Genomic DNA, 21980 nt, shown 5'->3' on the forward strand with positions numbered 1-21980 from the left:
TTGCTTCATCAGAATAAGGTACACATTTCCGTTCACTGAAGGCTCCTTCCCTGTCCCGTCATAGAGTTGAAGAGTGTGCGTGTGTACTTCTTTTATAGTTCACTTATTGGTGGTATTCTTTCTGTTGCTGCTATAAATGAAATCTTCTGTCATCATATCTCGGGATATAAAACTGAATCGGATGCATTAGGTTTTTGGCCTGTCTTCCTACTGAAGTCTCGTATAGTTTTTAACAGGTTTTCAGGTGATACTCTAGGGTACTCTATGTATACAATATAACTTCTGCAAATAATATTAATTTCGCCTCCTCTTCATCTTCGGAAGGCCACGTCCCTCCTTCCCCTGTGTTCTTTGAGTGTATCCACCGGGGCTGGAGAGCAGAGAGGGGAGAAACACGCTTGTCTGTGCCTGACTTGGCGTCCAAAGGGCACGTTTGTGTGTCTCCATGTAGCACACCACTCGTTCCTGGTTTGTGGGTATTGATTTGTTTAATCGTGTTAAGGTCGTATCTCCGCTTTCACTGTTAAGAGTTTAGAATGTAAGTGTATCTTGAACTTGATCAAACACCATGTGAAATTTGTCTTGTTTGAATTTCAAAATTGGAATTTGTCTTTCTTCTTGGATAAAAAAAATCTGGTGAATTATGCTAGCATGTTGCCAATGTCGAACCGCCTTTGCATTTCTGGAGCCCCCCGATGGGGTCAGGGGTTCTCTAGTCTTTAAATTTGCTGCCGGGTATTTAATCAGGCATCGCTGCTCCATTTCGGATACTGGTACCCACCCGCACGAGCGGGAGCGACCTGCTTTCTGCACTGTCTTCATCCGCCTCTCTTCTGCATGTTGTGGAACCCGCCCACCTGCCCACTGGCCCCCGCACAGGTGAAGGAACACCTGTGGAGGGCAGCGTGGTTTCCTTAGTGGTCAGGATAGGATGGCCACCGCATGGAAAGCAACGGACACATTTCTGGAATTTGCCGATCTCTGCATTCGCCTGTCTTTCTCAAACATTTTTGCTGGCACGTTTCATCCACTTCTTTTGGAGGGAAAGATGAGGGATAAACAAACTCTAGGCCTGAAGTGTGAGCCCTTGTTTAGCAACCTTGGACGTGTGGGTCTGCCCAAGGACCTGTCTGACGGGCCGTGTGAGTGAGCACGTTGGGACCATGTGAGCTGTTCCCACACCACGCACGGCCGCCATGCCCTAGCTCGGCCCGTGCCCTCCCAGAACTGACTTCCCCTGGGCGTTGGCACATCGCACGTCACGGGAAGACTCCTAGTGGGGTCGTGGGCTCACAGGTGACGGGCAGCCAGGGAGCCCTCGCGAAAGATGCAGATTGAGGGTCTGGGACCACAGGCTCTGTGTGCTCTGGGGTGTCAGTTTTAAGAGCGAACGTGGTCCAATTCCCTCAGGCCAGAATTCGGGGGGGTAGTTTCCTGTTGAAAAGAAACCTCGTGGTTTTCTTATGACTGTGCACCTGTCTGCCTCTACGGAAATCCCGTGCAAGACAAACATCGATAAACCGCCCCGCGAAAACGTCACCGTGCCCCTTTGAAATTTGCAGCAGAGCAGTTCGGGCCCCTCTCCAGAGGCAGATGTGACCAGAGTCACCCTGCCAGAGTGACTTTTTACGTGGGAATCTTCGGCAGCCTCGAAAGTGTAATGACGGCGGGTGACTGGGCTTGGCGTCCCGGAACCAACACGCACGTCTGCAGATGGCCCACATTTACCCTCCTTGTCCCTTCACGGCTTGGATTAAAAATTGCCCCGAGTTCAAATATGTAATGTTCTTCCTCATTTGCCATTCCTGGAATGTCTCGGCGTGGCTTGTGGCCAACAGGCCGTGCCCCCCCTCAGCCCAGTACCGGGGTGAGGGCTCAGCTTTGGGGCCGCCTCAGTCCCAACGCCCACCCGTGGCCTGGGCACGTCCGGGGCAGCTGCCCGGGTGTTCTGTCTGCGTTACTTCCTTTTCTGGATCTCAGCAGGAGATTTAATTTTGATGATGAGATCGATTTTCTACACGTTCCGCCGCATGGGTTCTGGTTTGTTTTGTAACTCTGGAGCGTTGATGGCTCGGCGGCAGCGAGGTAAGAAGCAACCCACAGAAAGTCCCACGGTGTCGCCACGCTGCCGCCTTTTTAAAGTGGAGTCAGACGGATCGGCTCTGAGTTGCCAGGTTGCCTCTTTCCTTCTTGCTCCCTTTTCTTTCCGCAACACCCGTCTTCTCCTTCCAGGGCTCTGATCCGCTCAGTCTTCAGCAGCCCAAGGGTTTTCCATCTTGTCCAGCCAGTTGCGTGAGGAGCAATGTTTTGTGGGACTAGAGCTCGTATCTCAGCTCTGCGAGTCCTGCCCTCCGGTCCCTAAAAAGAAATCATAATAATCAAATCTTTAGAAAGGTGATCAATGAGTCTGGAGTTCTCTCCGAAAGGATGGTGGCCAAACTGTCAGCTCGATGGGTCTCTGTGGCCATCTGATGTCATCATGGTGCCTCTTACAAAACCACAGTGAGCCCCCCCGTGTCCCACATGCTCCGACACACGTGCACGAAAGTGACTCCATCAGCGTGGTTCTCTGAACCTGCCATGGGGCCAGTGGGGAAGCATCTTACCCCGCAACACCCTGTTAAACACGCCGCTCCCCACTACCTTCTTCTTCCCTAGACTTCCCAGCTCACGGAGCAGGATGAAAAGCCGGAGCTCCCGCCCAGAGTTCCTTTGCCCACGACGCTGTCATTCGTGCTTTTTGTATCCAAACAGACACTCCCTTGGCTACCAGTCAGCAGAAAACTGGTGTTCCTGAAAGTCCTTCAGAACCACCTCCCAGAGCCAGTGAGGTGAGCAGATAAGACATCGGAGTCTTTTTCCTCTGAGGTGAGAAGAAGATCCTCCTACATCCTGACACTCAGGAAGGCTGATTCTTCCCGCTTCTGCAGAAGTGTCCTCTGCTCTCCCTGCTGTCGTTTCTTTGGCCTGGGCCCTAAGTGGACACAGTGGCATGCGGCAGAGTCCCTGAGACTCCTCGCCTAGCCCCAGGGCACCCTGCATCACCCCCACCTGCCCTCTCTGGGTCCCCCGCTCCACACAGCCACACGAGACAGACCAAAGAGGACCCTGAGCCAGCGGCCCTGGGTTGAATACTGTCCCCCAAATTCATGTCTCCCCAGAATCTCAGAATGTATCTTATTTGGACACATAAGTTCTTCGCAGATGGAATTAGGGAGCATGGTCATACTGAATCAGTGTGGCCCTAACCCAGTGACGAGTGTCCTTACAAGAAAACAGAGACACGAAGACAGAGGGAGTAAGTACATGTGTTGATGTAGAGACTGGAGTGATGCGTCTACAAGCCGGGGAAGCCAAGGATCCCAGGAAGAGACCGCAGCTGGGAGTGAGGCCGGACCAGAGTCCCCATCGGAGCCTCCGGAGGAGCCAGCCCGCTGACAGCTGCAGACCTGGGAGAGAGTAAATGCCTGGGGCTTCAAGGCGCCCAGCGTGGGGCCCTCCCTTCTCAGAGCCCTTTGCTATGGGGCCTTGCGCAGAGACCCTGGGGTGGGCTACGGGCCCTCCATCGTTCCCTTAGAAGCTCTGCGTGGGGTCCGGGGTAGTGGCAGAGTCTTTCACACTCCATTTTGTTCCCCAGTTCCGCCCTAACACCCTGTTACGTGTGGTGTGTGCACAAACACGGTTTTTCCTTGTTGAGGGAGGTAGGGGTGTGCAAAGTCTACACAGACACATTTCCGACCGCCTGTAGGGGGCGCATGGCGCCTTCGCCCCCCCTAAACACATGTCCTCCCAGAACCCATGAGGGTGAGCACGTTTGGGAAAGGGGTCTTTGCTGATGTAATTCGTTTAAGGCTCTCGACATGGGGTCTTCTTGAATTTAGAGCCGGTCCTAAACCCATTGACGGGCGTCCTTATACTAGGAGAGGAAGACGCGGAGAACCACAGAAGATGGGGCGGGACTCCCGCGGTCCCAGGCCGCCGGGTACCTGGAGGCTTCTGCAGCTGCAGGAGGCAAAGGGGGGGCCTCCCCCGGAGCCTCGGGTGGGAGCGGCCTGCCCACACCTCGGCGGACACCTGGATTTCAGACTTCTCACCCTCCCACGTGTGAGGAAATAAGATTTTTGTGGTTTGAAGCCACCCAGTTGTAGTAATTTGTTTTGACAGCTCTAGAAAATAACATACTAAGTATATTACACACATTTCCCATGTTATTAGACATTGCGGTAATTATTTTTAATGATAGGACACTAGTGTGCGGTACAATGAACACTCTGTTGTAAAACGTTTAATACTGGGAAATCGAACTGACTGAACGCTGAGGAGTGAACTGCACTTGGACTTGCACTGGGGGCATCTGGTCACCCCCCGCGAAGGTCTCCCAGCGGTGGCACTGCTGGGTCAAAGCCCACCCTCTCGGCTCCGCCTGGGCCTCCCCCGCGGGAAACCTGCTGCTCCAGGCCTGTAATTTCTGTAAATGTTATTTCATGCTGGTTGGTACGAGACACGTAATAACCCTGTGAGTCATTTCTTCAGCAATTCTTACAGACGCTGTCCCCGTGAGCATTAAAAACGACCTTCTGAAAAATAGGCCCCACCCGGTACTTAGCCTGTCTGGGTCACTCATCTGATGTATTTCAGTCACAATGAGCTCACGTCCCTCAATTTGGTGCCACTGGTGTATTAAAAATGTGTTGCTTTGTGCTTTTTCTATTGTTGGTCTCCACTCTTAAAGCAAGCCCTGAACTATATAGCACAAGCCACGAACAAAGGTGCCTTGGGTGGGCCCCTCCTCCGTCTCCAGCCCATAACCACATACATGTCACAGCATCTGGAAGTGACATTGCCCCGGGAAGCCTGTGGGCATCTTTGTCCAGAAGAAGTCAGCATGGACCACAACACCAAAAACTGTGTTTGTCTGGAGGCCGAGGACCCGGGCTCAGCTTGTAGTTTGCTAACATCTGATTATTTTTACTTTGAGGATGTTGGTGTCACTTAACCTTGGTAACAGAATCTGGGCTAAAGGAACCCTAACGTTTCTGAGATTCTGTCCCCCTGCTCGTGTTTCCCACGGCCCCTTGCACGTTCAGGTCTGTGCGTTGGGCAACCGTGTCTGCACCAAATCGGCCTTCCCATGGGCACCCCTCGAACATGGTGTCTGAACTGAACCCAGGCCAAGAGAGCAATCTCAGAATTATGACCCTGTTAGAGCAATGTCCTTGCACTGAGAGCTGCCGCCTGTGCACAGTGGGGTAAGACAATTAATTGATGGTGCGTGAACTGCCCCCTGGAGGGGCAGGACTGGATGGAATTAGAGACAAACGAAATCACGGAATTGCCACTCGGCTCGCTGCTGTATCTCAGGTGTGGGTTGATAAAAGACGGTGACCTCCCGTCAGCATGTCCGTACCCTGTCTCCAGCATGCGGGCCCGGAGTCTAAAGATGACTAACAATTTAGACTAGAAAGAAGCTGACTCGTGCAATCAAATAGGAGACTCGGCGTCAGCCTGGCCAACAGCTGTTGAATAACACTCCTCCTTGATCCTAAGAGAGAAACACAGAACCATGCACACGCGCGTGTACATGCAATGCCTAAGCACACACGGGCACATATGCGCACACACCGTAACTAGCACACACAGACCCGGGGGGCGCCTGCACCTGCCTCCGCTCAGCCCCTTTCTGCCTCTGCTCTCCTTTGGGAGGGGCCTGCACCACCAGACACCAGGGCAAGGCCTGTGGTAGCAACGCCGTCACAAAGAACGGCGGCGTCTCTACACAGCGCCCTCCCAAAACTAATGGGGACCCATCGGCGTTGGTCCTCAAGTTGTACATGGTGTCCGTTGGAAACCCAGGAACAGCTGAGTTAAATTATAAGGAAGTATTTCTCCTTTGTATCCCCGGTCAGAGCCCCCTGTGCTGGTCACGGGAGGACGGCTCCTCCGGGCAGCTGGTCCAGAAATGGGCATGGGGACCCACTCAGGCCACGCCGGAGGCTGCGGGCCATGTCTTCTGGTCTTACAGGTCTTTCTTGTACAAATATGAAGTTGACATGTTGCCGAGGGCAGAGCGGAAGGAATCTGAGACATGAGACGGAATCTGGGTTCTGTAAAACCCCAATTCTGTCCCATCCCTGGACTTCCAAAGCAGATCCACTGTTTATGGATGGAGTCTTTGGGGGCTGGCCGTTAGCAAGGGCCATTCATGAGGAACCGGTGTACTCTCGGGTTCACGTCATCTCATTTTTACGAGAAACTGGAGCCCATCGGGCATGGCTACAGGGCTTGCCCAAGGTCATCAGCCACATAGAGAAGGACCAGAAGGCAGGGCCCAGCTGCAGGTGGTGTGAGAGAACAGGAACGCAGCCTGTCCTCTACGCCAGCCCCCAGATGCCGAGCCAATTCTGGGCTCTGTACTCGTGTCCTGGTTCCTCAGTCCACCCCAAACGAGGTGGACTAAGTGGCCCAGCCAATCAGCCCTTCTCCACCTCTCTTCCCCTCATCTCTAATTCTCTGTTCTATAAACGCTCCCTTCCTTCTGCCCCACCGGGCAGTTCTGCAAACGGACACCGTCCCATCCTGGAATGTCCGTGTTTGCTTGCGTCACCCAGGTTGTCCTTTTAGTCAGCCTTCAACAGGATGACGTGAACTGAAGTTTCCTAAGACAGCATGTGGGCACGGCGCATTTTGAAGGGGAGCAGGGTGTGCCATCCCAAAATATGCTCTTCGTTTTCCTCTAGTTAATCCATCTTTTATTACAGGGGTCTCAGCTAAGAACTCAGAGGGGCAGAGGAAAAGTCACTTTTCCTCCTTACAGTTTCCCAAGTTTATTTAGTCAGGCTTCGTCTCCCTCCATTTCACCCTCTCCCTCTGTTTTGGTTGGGAAGCTTCCCGAGGGGTGCTTTGGAAAGTGCTAACTAGAGGTATATTTTACTAAGTAAAATTTAAACCCACTACTGATATCTGGCTCTTGGGCTGAGAGAAGATGTTCTTGGCATTGCAACTTGGAATTCAGAATTCACTTTCTGTAAGACAATGGCGCTAGATGTAGTTGAAATACCGCAATTAGAGCTGTCATGTGGGTATAGGTGGGTAAAACGAGTTTTGTGGACTTGTCTGGAACCCCAGCCACCAGTGACACAGCTGTCACTCGAGGAGAATCCACAAGGGTGGCAGGAAGATCAGAAACATGTGTGTGGAACTCAACCCAGGCTTAACTGGGGAGCTGTCTTTGGCGGAATTCTCAAAGCAACACTCTTGTTAGGCTTGCAACGCGTGCCCACTGTTTGAATGACCAAACCTACCGTGAATGGCTCCTACAGATGCCAACTCCGTGCGCTTTAAAATTCTGGGATGCTCTTTCACATCACATCTTTTTAAGAATTTTTAAAAACCCTGAGTAAATGTCTTAGTTATAACCAACTTGAATTACTTGTTGCTATGAAGTTTTGCTTGGTTATAAATTCTTCATCTGTTGCTCCTGTTTTAAAAAAAGTTTGACTGAGTAAATTTTAAAGATCTGATTAGCTTTATTCAAGGATTCATGAATCAGGCAGCATCCTACCCACCTAACAGATGGGCAGGAGGGGGCAGGACGGGGAGATTTTAGCACACGGTGGATTAGTTCCAGTAAGGTCACCTTCTTCTGGGGGACCTCGGGGGTCTTTTGTATGGCCGACCTCACTAGTGCTGACCAGGTGATGCCAGACTGACTGGTCTAGGATCCCAGCCCCGGGAGAGGTTGCAACTGAAATACAGCCAGGCATTAGGTCTAGGTTTGGTGATGTGGAGCTTAGCACGAGTGACTCCATTTTGGGCCTGTTGTCTCTTTGTAACACTCCTAATTCAGTTCAAGTCTCAACAGCTGAGCAAGTATTCTGACCATAATGACAGACAATACATGACATTTGTGATGGTTTTAGTCTTTACTGCAGCAATGTCTACCCACGGAGCGCCAAGGAAAGAAAACGAAACCGGGGAGATGTTTCGTAAGGGCTCCGATGCAGATCTTCAAGAAGAAAGATTTGGAACGTTTCCTCTTTTTAGGATGGGGATTTTGTAAAAACAGCTTGAGCATGAGAGAGGCCATTTGTCAAAAGACTCATTTTAGAACACTCGAAACTCAAGCTGGTAGCTGAGAAGCAGGTTCCCCATCAGAAACTTTAGAGCAACTTGCTTTCCAGAATAAAACAAGTTGATATTTGTCAAAATGATTTTGATGATCCGACTCTGCAGTTGGCAGAACAAGATAGCAATTGAGGCTATAGCAGGCCAGATAAATTTAACATAAATTTTTTAAAAAAGAAGATACCATATTAAACAGGAATAAAATTAAACTGCAACCGTGTATGGGCCTTGTTCTGAAAACTTAAATCCATGGCAGCAAAGAATCTGCCTTTCTCTGTGCCTCAGATGGCTGTTTTCTTCCGCCATTTATGAGTGGAAACTCGAGGTGAAAGCTGAAGCGGTTAGAGGTACCAGGGCAGCATTTTTGAAGCTTAATTCAAAGTGCTGATTTTGTACATAATACGTCACCTTGGCCATGCTGAGCTGTGTTTCCCGGAATTCCCTTTCCTGTGTGTTTCTGGTTAGGATGGGTCCTGAGAGGCATTCTTGAGAGGTTTTGAGGGTGGAAAGGATGCGGCTGCCATTTCTGTGGGCCTTGCACATCACTACTGAGCTGCGGGCTCACCCCTCGCCTCGCTGGCAGAACAAACAGCTGGGTCTGCAACCAGGGCGCCCCCCTGAAACCTCCTTCCAGCTTCTCCGACCGCCGGGCCAGGGGTGTGTGCTTCGCTCTAGGAGTAGGGCTCCAGCTTCTGCAGGACACCTGCCTCATTGAAGTCGGTGGTGGCAAGAATGACCCTTCTGTCAACTGTGGGCTGCTGCTGCTTCCTGAAGACTGGCCATCTGTCCCTCCCTGTGGGGCCCCAGCCCGGACCTTTTACGTTTTATGTTGCTCTTCCTTTCCGGTTCCTGCCCTGTGGACTTCCTCCACAGCACCAGACACCGAGACAGCAGCCGTACAGGTGCCTGGAAACAAATGCAGAGCCCGGCAGGTGTGCGGCGGACCTGCCTCTCTGCGCTCCGATACTCGTGACTGCCTACGGAATGACTACCTGTGTGACCGTGAAAGAGATACATTCAATACAATGAGCCGGTGGGAATTATCGAACTTAGACAGCAGGCATATGAAGTGTATTTTACTATCCTTTCAGCTATTTTGTATGTTTGAACTTTTCCATGTAGTCGATTTGGGGGAAGAAAGAATGGATCTTGGCAATGAGTAGAGTTCACAGATGCTCCGCCCAAAGAGCTGTGGGAATGCCCCAGCACATACTTTTTTTTTAGCTGAATTAAGTAGAAGGGGGGCCAAAGGGATGAACTCCCAGACGAACCGTGTTGAGAACAAGATCTTCTCCCCACCAGAAGGCAGAGTCAGGACCTGGCACCACGGAGTTCGGGAATGGCGCACCCCTGGGAACATGTAACACCCCAAGAACGGACTGACCAAGTGCACGAGCGCGTGGACCCGTGCTCCACAACTTCCACAGCGGCGCATCCCAGCCTCCCCGTCGCCACCTGAACACAGCTTACCTCTGCTGTCAGGGGGACTCTGCTGTTGGCCTCGTTCTGAATTGTTTCCTGTGCGAGTCAGGAGCCCGGAGGTCCCAGCCTGCGCTGGGGCAGGGCCAGTCCCCACCCACAGGCCTGGGCCAGAAATAGCCCTGCCAGTGCACGCTCCCTAAGGATTTTACCCCACAACCATGTGTCACAGGGGGACACAAGCTCTTCCCCACCCTGCGTGAGCTCGGGGAATCCTTCTGCCTGCTGTTTTCTGGAGATTCTTTTCCTGGACTCGGATAGTTTCTTCTCAAATATCCCCAAGTCGGCACTCAGCCGGAGACCCGAGGGCTCTTCCCTGGCAGTCTCCAGAATTCTCGCTCTCTTTCTGTAGCTCTTTCTCTTCCCACATTTCCCCCTGAATGTTCTAGCTGAGTGGGCCTCCCCAGACGTCAGCCTTTTTTTTTGTCAACCCCGGGAGACCCCCGGGCCCTGTGTGGGTTCCCTTTTCAGTCCCGCAGCCTGGCAGCGGCTTCTGGTCCGCGAACTGGGGCAGTCTGAGGGCTTCCCTGTTCGTTTTCCTCCTCTTGGGGGTCATGCATTTTTAGTTATCCGCTTTCTACCAAACATGTTTCACACAATGTGACCGTCCTCTAGTTGTCTAAATCGGGAGGGTCTTTGTGAATCCATCTTGTCCAGAAACATGCAGTTATTTGTTATGTATAATATGGAATATGTTCACGAAATGATCTGTTAATTTTTTTTTAACATTTCACTCATAGGAGATAGGAAGGAGACACAGTTATTAGCACAGAATCAACCTCGGATTCCAGTTGGCATCTCTAACTTTAATACACAGCAGCTGAAATATGAAATTCTCGTGGGGCAATTAAGGTAACGATCCCTTACCTTTCCTCAGTTTCCGAGGCCAAGGTGTGCCCACCGACGCGTCCTTCGGGCTCCATGAGTTTGGTTATCATTTCTGCTCGGCAGGAACCTGTGCCCGGCCACTGAGCCTCTGGCCTTTGTCCCCCACTGAGCTCTGAGAAGATACTTTTAGGCAACTTAGAATTGGAAATGAGCCCTCTGCTCTCACTGGCGTGACCGCCTCGGCCGACCCAGACTCTCATTGCGCTGACAACCCAGTAGCTTTGTTTTGGAGTCCACAGAACAAAGAGCCCAGGTTGCTTAGACGGACAACGGCAGAGAAGCGATGTGAGAGTTCTAGGTGTGTTGAGTTTCTGGGACTGGACTTGACACTTGTTCTTGCCACACTCGGCAAGGCCCCGGATCTGGGATTCCGGGGCCTGCGTCACAGAGAGGCGGGCCAGGGACCAGCGGGAGGAGCGCTGTCCTGACGCTTGAGCCATTCACCAGGTCACTCAGAAACAGAGAAGGGCGCAGGGGCCACAGGGACAAGGTTGAGGTTTCCCTGATGCAGTCGGTGGTGGGGGGGAGGACGGGGGTCACGGTACCAGAGGGTCTCCTGGCAAGACGCCCAGGCCCTTCCCGGGAGAAGTGTGAGAACTCAGATGGCAAGAGCTAAACCTGCCAATCACACTGCAGGGAGTCAAACTGGAAGCTCCGGAGCAGTCGCCGGGCCTCGGGGACGGAGGCCAAGGCTTGGGTGACAGTGACAGAGACTTGTCTTTGCCTTCATCAGTGAAAGGCCTCTCCGGGCGGCGGTAAATCAATTCCTGAGTATTGTGTGCCGCATAATACATAAATAAATAAAGGGCCCAGAAATGAAATTCTAATAGACTTGGGAAGTAATTTGCGAAGAAATTTTTCTGCTGCTTGGGATGCAAATGGCGTCTCTGGGAGAGGTCATCTGGGTCTCCAGGGCATGTTCTAATTACCGATGCTAATTATCTGCACCATCATTTGCATACCATTATGAGACAGGAGCCGCAGCGGGCGGGGGCTCTCCAGTGTTTCCTTTCTGCTGTTCATTCAGGACCAGGCGTCTTCCACGTGGGATGCACTGGCCAACAGGATGAGTAAAGCGGGGTCCTGCCCTTGTACGTCCTCGAACGGCGGCAGCTCCCAGCTCTCAGATCCAAAGGAGGACACAGCTTTATCTGCCTCTATACCTACACCTGTGCCTGTACCCGAACCTCCGTCTGTACCTTACCTGGACCTAAATCTGTATCTAATCTGTATCATCTATTTACATCTACCTGTTACCATAGGCAGCTAACTAATTATTAACCAGGGGAGAAAATGGGATTCGACACTGAGCTTAACGAACTAGGCAAAGGAGCCCATCTGCTTCACGAGGAAGCTGTAGGTTCACTCCCCGGGGACCACAGCGCTGCTCCCCCCCCTCTGGTACCGGACAGTTGGGAGGCACAGGGAGCACTGACCCCACAGGTCCATTGGTCTAAATAGGGGGCGGACCCATCAAAAAGCCCACAAAAGCTTGGGAAGTTCACTGGTTATTTTGAAAAAGCACCTGGTCCCTCCCAAACCCACGTTGTTTAATCCCGAGAGAATAAAGAAGCCCTCTGTCTGTCTGTCTGTCTCTCTCTCATTCATGACCCCCACTCACCCATTTGTTTGTGAGCTCTCTCACCCAGGAGCACACGGCCATGCAGGTCTAGCAGCTACCAGGGCCCGTGGCAGACGGCGTGGGTTCTGAAGGGCTCGGCCTTACCAGGAAGCAGAAACTCTGGACACTGGCTCTGCTTTGGCCGCGTGGAGGACACAGTTGAACTTTTTTCACGGTGGGAGGGAAGAAGCTGGGACGCTGGAAACCCAGGGCAGATTCCCGCCTGGATAAACCCTCAGGCTCATCACCATCTCCTTGGAGTGCGTTCCACAGGGTCCTGTGGAAGAGCCTGTTCTGCACCAACAAGGTATCTATCTCTATCTCAGCCAATCAATCAATCTATCTATCTAAGCCCATGCCAATTTGCAAAATTTTATAGGCACTCCCAATTCTGTGAGGGGTCAGAGGTAAAAAAAAAACATCATACTTTTCCTCTCCCCTTCAAAGTTCCTCTGGCTGGGCCAATAACCAAATCACTGAGACAGATCAACAGGAGAGACTCAAACGTTTAATGTGTGTACAGGGAATTCATGTAAGAATGGAAGTCAGAAAGACAGCAGGCAGGATTGGGTGTAGGTGTCATTTTGGACAAAGGAGAAATAGGCGGTATGCGTCTGAGGTTTCAAAGGAGGGAGGCCATTCCCGGGTAGCTGAGGAAGAGCGGAACATGCGTGGCAGGTCCGTTTCTACTAGAAAACCCAGAAAACAGTAGGACACCGCGGCTGATCCAGTGAGCAGGGCCCTGCTCGGCACCTTCCTACCTACCACACTCAATTCAAATGAACTGGGCTGAGGAGAATAGCTAAAATCTCCTTCCTGACGTAGGTCTTTCTGTCTGCCTCTCCTGGCAGGAAAAGGGGGATCAACCATTTTTAGGAGTTTTTGTTCCTTAGTAACCAGCTGACAACCAATATTCTAAAGGGCAAGACTTCGGACCTGTCAGAGGCCATGTTGCCCAGTGGTTAGGAGCACAGGCTGTGGCGTTAGACCGCACTTCAGCCAGCTGAGCGAATCTGGCTAACGGCGACACAGAAGGGACCAGAATTCTGCCACCTTAAAGCTGCCTTTTGGGATCCTGAGTTTCAGACATTTGTAAAGAGACAAAAGACTCAGAAAGAACCTCTGACCTGCCCCCTTTCCTGCCCGAGGGACGCAGAGGAACCTGCTTCAGGAAGGAGACTGCAGCCCCCTGAGCCTGACATGAGGTCAGGTGGGGAACAGGGGTTGCCGGGCAGGGGCCTGTGAGCTAGAAACCGGGTCCCCCGCTCTCGGAGTGGCCCGGCGAGGTTCACCTGCCATGTGTGTTCACGCTTCCCCAACCTCCTGCGCCTCACCCACTCCCACTGCTGAGATTCACTCCCTGCCCCCTCTCTCCTGTGTCCCAAACATCACATATACCCAGTGTTGCCTCACTGTCTTAGGAATTTTCATGCCTGTGTGAGTTCCCCAGGTGCATGAATTAAAGCTCTGATTCTCTCCTGTTCATCTGTGTCTGTTCACCTGGCTAGAAGCCCAGCCGGGAGAACTGAGAAGGTGGGAGAAAAAGTATTAATCTTTTTAGCCCCCACCGTTCTATCGGTCACCGTACTTTTCCCAAAGAGACTGTTAGGGGGAAGGGGGAAGTGAAGGGCGTGGTTGTGTGGCTACTACAGTGGGTGTCAGGCTGCAGGAAATTATAAAGAATCGCCTATCTTCTGCCCTGGATGGTGTAGCTCAGTGGACTGAGTGCGGGCCTGCCAACCAAAGGATCATGGTTCGATTCCCAGTCAGGGCACATGCCTGGGTTGCAGGCCAGTTCCCAGCAGAGAATGCATGAGAGGCAACCACACATTGATATTTCTTCCCCTCTCTCCTTCCCTTCCCCCTCTAAAGATAAATAAATGAAATATTAGAAAAAAGAATCACCTATTTTCTTTTTAAATTCAGAAGATAGAATGTGTATTTCTTAATCCATTTACAAAGTCTATATGCCATGGCAGAAATCTCACCTTGAAATTGACCTCTAGCTTTTCCTCTCCATATTTGACTATCTTTATGGGTTTTTAAAATGAGAAATAGGATGCAGCCTTTAAAAATATAGCTAGTCTACCTTTGTTATTCTAACCTTGAGGTTTAAGTGTTAGTTCTTTAAAATAAATAGAGAAACTTCTTACTGCAAAAATACGGAGCCACTATAATTATGTTATAGATAATAGAGAGCAATTATTTGAGACGTGAAAGGTGGAATTTTATTAACAAATCAGAGAATCGAAATGTCTCTGCAGCCTGCTGAATTAGGGTTCATTGTGTGCTAATGTGCTTGAAACGACACGGATGGAGCCGTGCAAAGGGCCCCCAGCCGGATCTCGCTGCATGTAATTAGTGTTGTTTAGTGATGACCTCACGGCGCACTCCCCCACAGCCCCCTCGCTCCTCTCCCCGCAGTTCTAATAGTAGCCCCTGCATTTCTGAAGTACATTTAAGCACGTCAGTCACCCCGTGACTCACAAAGTCAGTGCATTACTCCATGTTGCTCTGTACTGGGTCTCTCTTGCTGTCTCTCAACTCATCACAAACGTAGCAGCTTAAAGCAACAAACACTGACCATCTTGTGGTTCCTGTGAGTCAGGGGTCTGGGCGTGGCTGGGCCCCTTACTCCGCTCAGGGCCCCCAGGGCTGCATTCCAGGTGCTGGTTGGGCTGTGTTCTCTCCTGGAGGTTTGACTGGGGAAGAATCTGCTGCTGAGCTCCATCCGCGATGCTGGCAGGGTGATGCTGTGACCGAAGCTCTGGGCTTCTGCTTTCCCCCACTGACTCTCAGCGGGCACTGCTCCCTGCGGCTCTCAGAGGTCTTGCCCCACTCGCCCTCTGTGGCCACGCACCACGTGGCTGTCTTTGTCTTCCCTCAGGGAAGGGGACCACTCAGGCATCATGTCAGGGGTGGGACCATGGGCTGGCTGAGGATGCTGAGGACCGCTGGCCTCTTCTTTGTGACTTCAGCCTGGTGCTTAAGGAGGACCTGAGGGGATTGCAGATTTGCACTGAGAAGCAGGGAAGAAAGGCATGTTACTGCCTAGCTTAGATTTAGAGGATTTGAGAAATCTCACTGCTTGTTTGCTTAATTATTTATGTATTTTTGGAGTAGTGAAGTCTGCTAGACTTTGCTTAGTGCTGGGGCATCCATCCCCCAGCTCTTCTGAGTGCTGACGGATGCAGGCAGTCCAGAGCCTGCTTCCCTAGTCTCTGGGAGTGGAGGGCAATTCTAGAGAGCATTTCAGATTTAGAGACCCCACCCCCACCCCACCCCCACACACAAACTCTGTGAATGAAGCCAAGGCTAGACTTTCTCTGAGGCCACATTCTTGCTGCGCTCCTTCCCTCTCCCTCTCCTGCTTCCTGCACCTGCCAACCCATCACCTGCACTCGTGTCCCTGACTGAGGCTCTGCTTCTCCGGAGCCCAACCTGAGACATGCGCTCTGTTTCGAGAGGCCAGGTGCTCTAGCACAGCCGTCACCTTGCCTGGGGGTTTGCTTTCTGGTTCTGCCGCTTACTAGCCCCGCACACTTACCACTCCACCTCTGTAAGCCTCCATTTCCCCACCTGTAAGATGGGCGTAGGGAGGGGGGAAAGTGAGAGGGTGTGTAAAATGCACATCATGTGGTAAGCGCCCTAGATCCTTTTATGATTTCCAAAGGAAAAGGGGAGTCTACAGACAAACTTCTCCAGAAAGCATGTTTATTAGATGTGCCTTCCTTACATTCATTTAACATAATGACGCAGCGGCTTTGGTTTATTCTTTGATACTCTGGGAACCGGCCCCCACTGGAATGTGACTTCTTTCAAGGACTGCCCGGGGACCCAAGGCCATGTGTGAGACAAGTTTGGCAGAGGTGCAGAGTCTGGCTTCCCTTTGGGGACCAGGAGCCATGCCTTTGAGTTCTTTGTGACTTGCTCTTATTCATTTTTAAAGTGAATCAATCCAGGTGTCTGGGTTTCCCCGGGGTCTTCGGCCCACGCCCTGCCCTGAGCCATGGTTGAAGCTCAGACCCAGGGGGCCTTCCTCAGCCGCAAGCCTGCCTGTGTGGAGGGCACTGGGCGGGCTCCGAGGGGCGAGGAGTGAGAACACTCGAGTGGTAGGTTTCCTTTTATCCCTGTTCCATTATGAAAGACCTTATGATCCATGGTCAACAATTTACATTTTACTCTAAGCCATGGGAGTCATTAAAGTGTTTGAAGCAGAGAAATGACACTGTCGGATTTGCATTTTAGAAATCTCCGGCCGGCAGGGAATAGATGGTGGGGGGCCAGGAGAGACAGGGGGAGTGGTCACCGAGCTGCTGCAGTCCCCGGTGAGTACACAGGGGATGGATGGGACGCTGAATTGGTACAGCGATGGTGGGATGGAGAGAACAGGGCAAGGACTCGAGAGGTCTCTGGGAGCAGAGCTGGCGGGTCTGACGATCGGTGGGTTGCACGTGGGGGGAAGGGAGTAGTTGAGAACAGGGCTTCGGCTTCTGCGTCTGGCAGCTGGGTGGACAGAGAACCACGCACTGATGGAGACTGCGTGGAAGGGGCAGGAGTGGGGGGACCACGAGTGGGGGGGACCACATGAGTTAAGTTTGGGTTGAGTTGAGATAGGACATCCAGGTGGGGGGTCAGGTAGGCAGTTGGCTGTGAAGAGGAAGGAGTAAGAGCCTCGCTGTAGCAGAGAGCAGAGAGTATGGGGTGCAGCAGAGCGCCGTCTCTGTCTAGTGGCTATTGGGGCGCGCCGCCCAGGGGCGAGACCAGGCTTCTGTCACATCAGGGAGAGAGAAGTATCTCATCCTACAGGCTGGAGTATGGACCATGAATGTTTTCTCTCCCTCCGGAGGTTGGGGGACTGTTTGGGGGACAGAGGAAGAGAGAGGGTTCAGTGAGGGAAGAGGAAGAACGGAGACCACAGGAGTGAGCGTGTGACAAACAGAATGACAAGAGGCACCTCTGCTCCCCTGGGACCAGTGAGAGGAGGGTGCCAAGCCTGAGGGTCAGATGTCTTTTCAAACAGAATTTCTGCTTCTACTTCTTTTTTCATTTCTTTCTGACCATCTGTGCTTTCATAAGTATCCTTGGACTTCCCTTCTGTGACCCCAGTCTTTGTCATGGTGCCGCAGCTCCCTCGAGGTGGCCTGGCTTGCTGGGGTTTGCACAGGCCTCTGCACCACTTAGCATCTCTCCGCTCTCCTGCAGAGAGCCGGCCACTTGCAGCGCCATGGGCCTGCTTCTTCATCCGCAGGAACACGGGGTCCAAGGGGAACTTGGGTGCGGGCACTTGCTCACAGCTTCTGCAACCCCGGCACCTCCGTGGCCAGAACCACACACATCCTCAGCTCTTCTCGGTGGTGTGTCTCCCGAGTCATTTCGTGTTTTCCTTTTCTGTTTGGGGAGCTCATAGTTTCCTGTCAACCACTCTGCTTTTCCTTCTTCTTGTCAACAACTGTTGAGTGGACAGCTCTTTTGGTGGCTTTGGGCGGACCTGATAGTCACTGAGAGGGAGGGGCCACTCAGACTTTAACAGGGCAGTGGAGGGAGGAGGTGCCGGCAGGGTCCTGTGGTTTGAGGGGTACCAGCAAGACAGGGACTCTGTTCCACAGGTCCGGGCATCTCCAGTCATGGTTCCAGTAAACAGGGAGCGTCTGGAAACCGGAGCAAAGGGAGTCCCAACAGCTGGCAGACCAGGCAGGGAGGAACTCTGGGTGTCCAGAAGGAAGCCGGTGGGCAGCTCTGAGGAGTGAGACAGGACTTTGGGGGCACTCCCACCTCCTGGGAGCAGAGCACAGCAAAAGCAAGCTGGAAAGGGCAATTTTGGGGAAGGGGATTCAGCATCGGGAACCCAAGCTGGAGTCCACTCTGTTCCCAGGCCTTTGCCCGACTTCCTGCCGTCCATGTGTCCCGGAGACACATCCCCAGCCTTGGTTCTGCCACATAACAGGCCATTGGTCAATGGGAGTGTCTCCCTGTTTGAGCTATGGTGAACCACGCTATGGACGTGTGTGTTCAAGGCTGCACAGACATGTATCTCATTTCTCTGGCGTGGATACTGAGGAGTGGAATTTCTGAGTCACATGATAAATGTGTGCATCACTTTTTAAGAGACAGCCGAACTATTTTCAGAAGCAGCTGCACCAACCCAGCAAGGTCTGGATGTTTTTGGAATATGAAACGTGCCCTGGTTTTTATTTTCCAGTCACTGCTCCCTCCGCACAGTGCCCCCAGACCACCGGGCCCCCATTCACCAGGAACTCCCCACCCGATCAACGGGCTCCTTAGACACACGTGGCCTTCACCCTGAGCCGGCACAGTGCAGGAGCAGTGTGTGCAGCCACCTGAGGTGGTCTACCTGAGGAGCGGCTGAATTCCAGGGGTCAGTCCTCCAACTCCAATGGGTCCCTCACGTTCCCCGGGCTGGGGAGCACCCCCGGGTGGAGCGCAGGTTTACCAGCCTGCTCCCTGGGCAGAGTCACTCCGTGGGGCTGGGTTGGGGTTTGCAGACTGTGTGTCCACAAGGCAATTCTTTGCAGAAGGTTGGGAAACGCTGGTCTCCTCTCCCGGTGGCCCAGCCCTGGCTGTCCCGGGGAATGCCATCAAGAGGAAAACTCCACTCCTGATCTTTGACCTCTGACAGCTCTTGGCCCCCACCTCTTGCTCCCCTTCTGCTCCAGGGTGAGCAAGCTGAGTAGGCTGATGGCCCCTCCCACGGTGGCAGGGCGGGAAGTTCAAGTCTTGACGCACGTGCCGGGAGCCCTACGCCAGCTTGCTCCTTCCTAACCACCCTGGAAACCAAGGCACCGCCACCCCACTTTGCTCCAGCTCCGGCCTGGCTTGCTCCCACTTGGTCTCCCCCAAAGCCCCACCCTGTGAGTAGTAAACCTTCTCACGTCCTCTCGGGGCCCAGGCTCGTCGCCCTAATCCATCTGGGATGGGCCGTCCACATGACCTCCGTGGAGCAATTACCAGGGCGCCCGGCCTGGAAGAGCCGGGTCTGGCTGTGAGGTGGCCGGGCCGGCTTTAGGGCCTCCCAGGAGGTTGCGCTGTGTGACTGGGACGAGGACCTGGTCTATCCCTCCTCACTTCCCCAGGAACAGACGGAGTGTGACTCTCTCTGGGCCTTGGGGACATGGGTGGGGCTACATAACCAGGGAGCAAAATGAAAATGAACCGGAAGCTTGGACACTGGTTCCACACGGCGACGTATATGCCAGGAGTCAGGCCCACCCCGGCCCCAGCCTTTCCATGGATGTCTGTTTCTGGAAACTTTGGGGTAAAGCGACAGGTTAAAAAAGTGAGGAACGGGGCCCCAGCTAAGCGCTAGGGTTCTAGCTTTTGGAATTGTCCAAAAATTGCAACAAGGAGTCCCGGTCTGGGGAGTTTAAGCAGAGGCTGCATCTGGGTTCTTTAGATGAGAGCACTAAAGCGCAATGTCCTCCAGGTCCAACCCCTTCCATGGGGTTCTCTAGTCCTCCATTCCAGGGGTTCCCCGCCCTTGGTGATGGGGGAGGCGCAGCCTGTCCTCTTGGGCACTAGATGGTGACCAGGAACCAACACAGCTGAACAAGGAGGCCAGGGCTTGGCTGGTCCGCCCCCAGCCCAGGGACCCTGAGAGGTGGGCATGGTCATGCTGAGGGCTGCAGGCAGGAGACCCACGGAACACACACCTTTCCACTGGCCGCAGCTGAGGCTGGGGGAGCAGGCGGCTTGTCAAGGCGCTTAATGGTGACACCACCTATTCAGCTCTCAGTGATGGCCAGGTGCTGTCTTAAACACTTTCCATATACTGACCTGCTTAATCCCTCCCACTGACACCGAGGCTGAGACTGTCCTCCCTGTCATGTAACAGATGGGGAAACTGAGGTGGGTTGAGGGGGTCCCATGGAGGGATGAGGAGGAACGTACAGTTTTTGACTCATCGAATCAGTGTTGCCTGCACAAAAGTCTCGACCCTCCCGGTCCCAGTCCTGGGAGCGGAAGCCTCTCACAGTCTGGCCTCTCGCTGTCACGGAGCTGATGCTGAGCACTGATCTGCTCCATGGACGCCCGGAGACTTGAAACCACGCCCCGGAGTGTACCGCCTTCGGGGCCACCTCCCAGCACCCCGGCTAATTCACATGGTGGTCCGCTCCGTGGCTTTCTCTGCCTCGATCAAACTTCTAGAACGTCCTTCCACGAACAGGGCTGATGACTGTCGTCTTTCTCACCAGTGACTCGGGGGTAACACGGATTATTCGATTAAGTCGGGGCTACAGAACTCGGCTGAGACTAAAAGCATTTCCTCGGAAGCTCTGGATATTACATTTCAAAAGGCCAGAAATGAACGTGACCGTGGCCCATTTCCATAGTGTCGAGCGCCGTAGAAGAGGTCACATGCAGCCAGAGTTTACCTGCCGGGCAGCAGAACAGCAACCCTGCAATTAATTATTTAAGCAACAGCATTGCCAAGAGTTGCTTAAGTGGTGTGTATGGTGCTTTGCCATGGCAACCACTCTTATTCTGAATATCATTAAGGATCTATTGCACTGCAGGCGTGGACTTCTGGTTTGAAGCTGAGCCGGGCCAGCAACCTCTGAGACAGCCTCTCCCGACCTGCTGCCAGAATTCCTGTGGGCACTGAGGGAGCTGTGAGCACAGCAGTGTGGGTGGGCTGGCAGATGCGGGCACCCTTGGGCAGAGCGACTGCGCCACCACGAGAGCCAGCTGTGTGTGTCCAGGGATGGATGAGATGCTGCTTACACAGTGTATATGAGTTTCTGGAGGCTGCTGTAACAAGTGACACAGACAGAGTAGCTTAAAACAGCAGGAATGTGTCGTGTTGCGGCCCTGGGGGACAGAAGTCTAAACTAGGCCCGTAGACCTGCTTCCTTCTGGAGTCTGGAAGCTTCCTCCTTCTCTGGCTGCCTCCCTCTTATGATTCCACTGACCCACCCTAATAATCCACGTTAATCTCTCCAGCTCAAAATCCTTAATGCAGTCTCATTGGCAAAGTCCCTTTTTGCTATTTAAGGTTCCATATTCACAGCTTTCAGGGATTAGGATGTGGGCATCTCCTGGACGGGGCACTAATCAGCCAGCCCACAACAGACAGGTTCACATCTCCTGCTCTAGCACGGGGCTCTATGGAGCTCAGCCCCATGGGGGGGCACTAACAGCCCCCGCCACTGGTCCAGTCCCCCACCTCTGGTTCTTCCTCCTTCTCCCACACCCCTGACACTGTCTGGTGCCTCTGTACCCTTGTAGATGCTGCCCCCACACTCCTCCCACACTGGGGGACCCATACGGCACCGCAGGATCCTCTGGCTCTGGGCCCCAGCCCTGCCCAAGCCCAGCTGAATGGGGACCCAAGGTCACGGCACAAAAAGGAGAGTCCAAGCGTCTTCTCAGCCTAATGAATCGGCCTCCGTCCCTTCAAAGTCACCTGTAAACTGTGTGTGACCGTCTCATGCTAAACAGGACACTCTCTGTGACTTCTCAGGAGTCATTTTGGCCTCTGCTATCTTATTTTGATTTCAAAGGCATAATCGATTTAATTGAGAGCTCAAGGGGTTGCCTGCCGCTAGGGCACAGACGCCTCCAGGGGACAGAGTTCTGACTGTGAACAGCAATCAGAGGCCTCCTTGCTGATTATTAAATCGGCGTTTATCAAAGCATTTCTAAATGGCCCCGCCCCTCAAAGACCCTCAGAGGACACTGGGTTACAGAAGGGCAAAGCGCTGGTGCTCCTGTGGTCTGGCTTCAGGCTGTAACAGAGCGTGAGCTTCTGCACAGGACGCAGCAACAGAACTGGGAGGGAGCCAGCAGCCCGAGTGGTCATTGGGCCGACTTCTCCATTGGGCACAAGGGGTCTCACAGTACTTTGAGG

Source organism: Artibeus jamaicensis, unplaced genomic scaffold (assembly GCF_021234435.1).
Source record: "Artibeus jamaicensis isolate MK-2021 breed Jamaican fruit bat unplaced genomic scaffold, CSHL_Jam_final contig_944, whole genome shotgun sequence".
NCBI lineage: Eukaryota > Metazoa > Chordata > Mammalia > Chiroptera > Phyllostomidae > Artibeus > Artibeus jamaicensis.